Consider the following 6612-nt stretch of genomic DNA (forward strand, 5'->3'; position numbering starts at 1 on the left):
GATCCAAAGGAAGAAGTCCTGTGTCTGGGTTATGGGGCAGAAAAGACCCACAAGGGGAGGAATGAAGCCAAGGGATTCCTGGGCTTGGTGGGAACCTCTGGGCAGGTGCAGCTTGAGAATGGGAGGGAGTCGAGGGTCTTGTCTGACTCTTGACTTGAGTCAGACCACTTTTACACTGAGTAGTTATCTTGAATGATTTGGTGTAAGCATGAGGTTTCTGGGTCCTGCTTCATGAGAAAAAGTTGTAACCTACACAACCTGTTCTTCAACCTGTGACTTACTAAACAATATGAACTTTAAAGTTTGGGCTTCGATTGACCAAGGAAACAGCATCCTTAGTTTCTAAGTGTCTAAATATGACAGCAAGAGAAGTGGACCTTTCCGGAGCCTTGCTTTTCCTTTTAAGAAGCCATGGTCAACGCTGATGAAAAGAACTACGCTTGTGTGTAAGAGACGTGTGATTGGTAGAAAAGAAGAGCAATGTTGAGGAGTGGCTTGCAGATCTCACATTCAGCTTCTAGATACTGGTCTTCACATCTCTTTGTACCCAATTTACAGGGAATCAAGAGCATCTTATGGAAGGTAAAGCATAGGTTGGCTTCAGGTGCTGTTATATTAGGAATATGTTTCCTGTCCTAGAAATATTTGGATACTTTGAGGGTTGGATGTTGAGGGATGCTTTTGTTTGTTGCCCAGATGCTTTGGAGAATGGAGACACATCCTTTCTCTGGAGCAGGAGCCCTGCCCCATGCCCTGCGCTGAGGCCCCAGGAGAGCCCCGCATGCCCGCCCTCTTCCCAATGGTGCTATGCAAAACAAAAACTTGCCCTTTGACCTGTCTTAAATTATCCTTGCCTTGTGTCACTTACAGCAATAAACATATCACCCGGAAGGGCCCTCTGTCCCTGCCAGAGCCAGAATAACAAAATCATTCATGTTAAGATGTGGCCAGAGTGGAGGCATGCAGATACTGAAAGAATTTCCAAAACTAGTTGTTAATGATCATAAGGGCCTTAAAAAGAAGTGGCAGCATTAAGGTTACCCATGGGAAAGAAAAAGAACAGAAATCCTTCTCTTCTGTCTTTCATTTCCTTCCCCAGAAAGAGGGTGGAGGGAGATGATAAGAAGCTGTTTCTTCTCTCCCCAGTACCTCAATTTCATCATTTCACAGCTCTGTGCCTGCTGTGCTGGGCACTAGTTTCTAGAGGGCCATAGTTTCGTTCTCAGTCTCTCAGGATGCCTTTTTTTTTTTTTTTTTTTAAAGCTCCAGTGGGCTCAAAAAAGTAAGATAAATTAACAAAAATCAGGATTTTACCAACCATCTTTTGCGAACCTTCTAAACTCTGCAGAAACTCTCGTCCATATATGTGTACTTACAACAAACTGTGCCCCATTAGGAAGTGTAGAGATGCTGTCATCTGGGTGCTCAACCAGAGGGTGCTGGGGAACGGCATGGGTCAGCCCTGTGTCTGTCCACCCCTGTGTCTGCGTGGATGGCCACCCTTCTGCCCTTAGAACTCTTGTCAGACTGTCCCACCTACTTCCCTATCTAAGGGTGGACTCAGCTTAGTTTCTGAGATTGGACATGGGGTTGCCACCTGTCGCATGGAAAAGTCATGTGGCCCAGGGCTTGGCTGGGTTTGGTGATTAAGCCCAGACACAAAAAACACCTGGTTTCTGGAAAGGTTATCATCTCAGCATGAGGCATGACTACAGCTGCATACAACTCTTACTGACTGTAAATCTTGGGGATTTACAGCAGGTGCTGGGAGGGGAATGCTTGTGCTTTGCAGCCGTCCTTGATATTGAGTTGTTTCTTGCAGCCCTTGGTAATTCCCTCGCATACGATCTGCCTTTGGTTCGGATAGACCTGAGATCAATTTATGAATAGGAGGTTTACACTTCGAGCCTCATTTCCCCTCAGGCATGTCACTATGTGAAACACTTGGGCCCCTTTTTGGGACGTTATTTTGTTAGCTAAGTGAGATTCCCTAATGATGGGCCAAGTGGATAGCCTCAGAAGAGAGAGATACGTCGTCAAGATGGTGTTAGACCTGGATTCTAAAGGGAGCGAGGGCATGGGTGGGATGAAATGGAGGTGCAGAAGGGGAGGATGGAATAGGGTTCACACTTGATGAGTTTGGCTGCAGGGAAGAGGGCAGAAAGTTGGGGGCACAGATTTCTTCATTTATTGGCAAGACTGATAAAGTAGGAGGAAGAGCTAAAAGAGAAAGGGCATTTGGAATCCTCTCCAAAAGCCAAGAAGCAAGCAAGAAAGTTGATAGTAGGCTTGAGTCTTTCCCTCCCTACTGAATTTTACACAATTTATGTTCAAATACGTACTTCTCTACTCACAGCTATACCACTGGAGATACTTTCTCACTTCTATTGACTGAGCCTGAAAATTAATGAAGACATTAATTGCTTCAGTAAAAGTTCTCGGTACTAGACTTGCCTGCATAATTTAAAAGCCTTTGATGTGTGTCTTTAATTAAAGTTGGGGACATTTTGGCCATTATTTCTTCAATTTTTTTTGTCCCTGAGACCGTTCATTTCTTTCCCCCAATCTTTTTCTCTCTGTCCTTCAGATTGGACAGCTTCTATTCCTCTATTTTCAAGTTCACTGAGTCTTCCTCTGCCTCCATTCTGCTATTAAGCTGATCCAGTGAATGCTTTTATTTCAGATACTTTGTTTTTCAGTTTTAGAATTTGGATGTGGTTCTTTATATATATATTTTCTGCATCTCTTGTGATTTCCTGTCTTTTCATTCATTGTGACCTTGTTTTCCTTTTTGTACCTGAGCATAGTTAAAATAGCTGCTTTATAATCCCTGTCTGCTAATTGCAACATCTGGGTCTGCTTGGGGTTGGTCTTCATGATTATCTTCTTTTTTTCCTTGAGACTGGGTCACATTTTCTGTAAGTACATCAAATAGTTTTGGATTGATCCTGTACATTGTTAATGTTATGTTGTGGAGACTCTGGATTTTTTTACATTCCTCTGAAGAGGTTTTTTTTTGTGTGTTTTTTCTGTTTTACAAGCAGGTAGTAGGTTGATTGGGCTTAAAATGCAAACTCTGTGTCTTGGGTGTCAGTTCAAATTTCAGTTCAGTTCTTTATCTTTAGCATGATTGCCTAAAGTCTGTCCCATGCATGTGAGGTCAGCCAGAGATTTGGGCCCAGTTTATAAACAGAATTTGAGCCTTCCTGTCTCTGTTCTCTCCTTTTCAGGATTCCTTCCTCACTTTCCGGCATCTGTGGTTGTCTCAAACTTTGTCCTCTGGTTCTTCAGTCAAGAAAGATGGAAGGTTTTCTGTTCACATTTTAGCTGCCCTGCCTGGCACAGATTGGAGCCTGCCTTCAGATTGGAAATGCTGGGGAAAAAAAAAAAAGGGAACTTACACAGACTCACCCAGTACCATTCTCCTCTTCACCTGTTGGTTCTACTTCAGAATCTGCCTGTCTTGGTTGCTCTTTAGTGCTCACAGGTAGTTGCTTTTCATATTTTGTCCAGAGTTTATATGAAACAGTGACAGATGTTATCTTCAGCTTTAGTGTAGTTTGGGAGATGAGAGAGTAGAGAGGGAGACGGGTACAGTCAGCCCTCCAGCTCTGTGGGTTCCACATCCATGGATTCAACTAAATGTGGATTGAAAATAAGTAATTTCAGAAAGTTCCAAAAAGCCAAACTTGAATTTGCCATGCACTGGCAATTATTGACATAGCCTTTATATTGTATTGGATATTATAAGTAATCTAGAGATGATTTAAAGTGTACGAGGGAGTATCTGTAGGTTATATGCAAATTCTATACCATTTCATATAAGGGACTTGAGCATCCATGGATTTTGGTATCTACAGGAGGTCCTGGAATTAGTCCCCCACAGATACCAACGGGTGTCTGTACTGTGTAATTTAAATTCTGGAGGCATATACTTGGAGCCCCATCTGTCACAGGGAAGATAAGAAGGGCTCAGTATGTCCTTATCAAGGTCAGGGGCACAAAGCAAGCCCCATGAATCAGTCTAGGGATCTTTCTTAGTGTACTGGAATGGGCTCCTCTGCCTGTCTGCGGTGACATAATGGTTTCTTCAGAGGATTCCTGTAACCTGGGGGAGTTTCAGGATTAGGTGTGGGAGTCACAGAATCAAATCAATTGACACACAAAGAGCAAAGCCCCATAGAAGAGATGAAGAGGACAAATCATGAGGAGGAGTATCAAAGGAGTCAAGGGAGAGAGTATTACAAAAATGAGTGAGAGGATGGATGCTGTGAAGATGGTGCATGGGGATAAAGGCCCCGGGAGTAATGACTGGGTTTGGAAATAAGGTGGTACTTTGGAGGGCTTGGCTCGAGCGAGGAGTGAGTAGAATCAGATTTGACGGGTGGAGCATGAGTAAGGGATGAGGAGGGCAAGTCTGTATCTGTAGACAGCCCTTTCTAGAGGAGAGAAGGGGAGGGGAAAGGACCAGAGGGAAGTGGACTCCTGTGATGATTGTTTTAGTTTATTGTTTTCATATAAAAATGAGGAAGTCTGGAGCATGTTTAAATACTAACAGAAAGGATCCAGTAGGAAGAAAGGTTAAACCACTGACGGGCTCCTCAGGGAGGGGTCCTTGAGAAAGAGAGAGGAGATTTAAGGCAGAGGTAAAGAAGACTGGCTTTAGGTAAGATGGGGAACTCTTTGTTGAGGTATAATTGATGTACAATATTATACAAGTTACAGGTGTATAATATAGTGATTCATAATTTTTAAAGGTTATACTCCATTTATAGATATTTAAAAATATTGGCTCTATTCCCTGTATTGTATAATATATCTTTGTAGTTTATTTTACACATAATAGTTTGTACCTCTTAATCCCCTACCCCTATATTGCCCTCCCCTCTTCCCTCTCCACTGGTAACTACAAGTTTGTTCTATCTATGCATCTGTTTCTTTTTTTGTCATATTCACTGGTTTGTTGCAATTTTTAGATTCAACACATGTATGTGATATCATACCATATTTGTTTTTCTCTGTCTGACTTTATTTCACTTAGACGAATGTCCTCCAAGTCCATCCATGATGTTGCAAATGGCAAAAGTTCATTCTTTTTTATGGCTGAGTAGTATTCCAGTGTATATATGTACATACCACATCTTTATCCAGTCATCTGTTGATGATGATCAACATGACGATGAACACACTTAGGTTGACTCTATATCTTGGCAATTGTAAATAGTGCTACTGTAAACATTGGGGTGCAAGCATCTTTTCAAATTAGTGTTTTTGTTTCTTTCATTGTAATTGCTGGGTCATATGGTAGTTCCATTTTTAGTTTTTTGAGAAACCTTCATACTATTGTCCACAGTGGCTGCACCAATTTACATTCCTATCAACAGTGTAGGAGGGTTTCCTTTTCTCCACATCCTCGCCAACATTTGTTGTTTGTATTCTTTCTGCTGATAGCCATTCTGACAGGTGTGAGGTGATATCTCATTGTGGTTTTGATTTGCATTTCCTTGACAATTAGCGTTGTTGAGCATCTTTTTGTGTGCCTGTTGGCCATCTGCATGTCTTCTTTGGAAAAAATGTCTGTTTGGATCTTTTGCCCATTTTTTAATCAGGGTTTTTTTTTTTTTGAAGTTGATTTGTATGAGCTAGTTATATACATTGGGTATTAACCCCTTATCGGTCATATCTTTTGCAAATATTTTCTCCCATTCTGTACATTATCTTTTCATTTTGTCGATAGTTTCCTTTGCTGTGCAAAAACTTTTAAGTTTAATTAGGTCTCGTTTGTTTTTGTTTTTATTTCCTTTGCTTTAGGAGACAGATCCAAAAAAAATATTGCTACAATTTATGTCAAAGAGCATTTTGTCTATGTTTTCCTCTAGGAATTTTATGGCTTCTGGTCTTTCATTTAGAACTTTAATCCATTTTGAGTTTATTTTTGTATATGGTGTCAGAGAATGTTCTGATTTCATTGTTTTACACCAGGCTGTCCTGTTTTCCCAGAACCATTTATTGAAGAGACTGTCTTTTCTCCATTGTGTATTCTTGCCTCCTTTGTCGTAGACTGATTGACCATCTGCTGTGCATGGGCTTATTTCTGGACAGCAACTTGTCTTAAAATCGATTCCATTTAATATTATTGACTATTTGGGCATACTAATAAATTCTGAAGTTTGCATTGGTCAACATTAAAAATGGATTAAAAAAGAAGTATTGCGTGGCCCCTTTATCATGGTGAAAATAGCCTCTTCTCACTTCCAGGCTCATGACCCTTGTTAGCTGTTACGTTATAGTTTCTTTCCTTTTGCCAGACTCCTGTCAAAAGCCTTTCTTTAGCTTTACCCTAATGACTGGAAATCAAACTGTTACGACTTCCCAGCAGGCCCACTTTAACCTTTCCTTAACTCATAGTTTAACTCGGGGCCTTCCACGTTAGATAAGTTTTATGGCTACGCACCTAAAAGAAACTTAATATCTTTGACCAGTTGTTTTCTTGGTTCACAGTCAGAATAGGGACAGGCACCAGGAAATAGACCACAGGAAGAGAGGGAAGTGTTCTGAAAAAGAAAAAAATAAAAGCTACTAAATTTGAGCAATTTCTGGGAAGAATAAAAT

This window comes from Camelus bactrianus, chromosome 4, assembly GCF_048773025.1.
Source record: "Camelus bactrianus isolate YW-2024 breed Bactrian camel chromosome 4, ASM4877302v1, whole genome shotgun sequence".
NCBI classification, from domain to species: Eukaryota; Metazoa; Chordata; class Mammalia; order Artiodactyla; family Camelidae; genus Camelus; species Camelus bactrianus.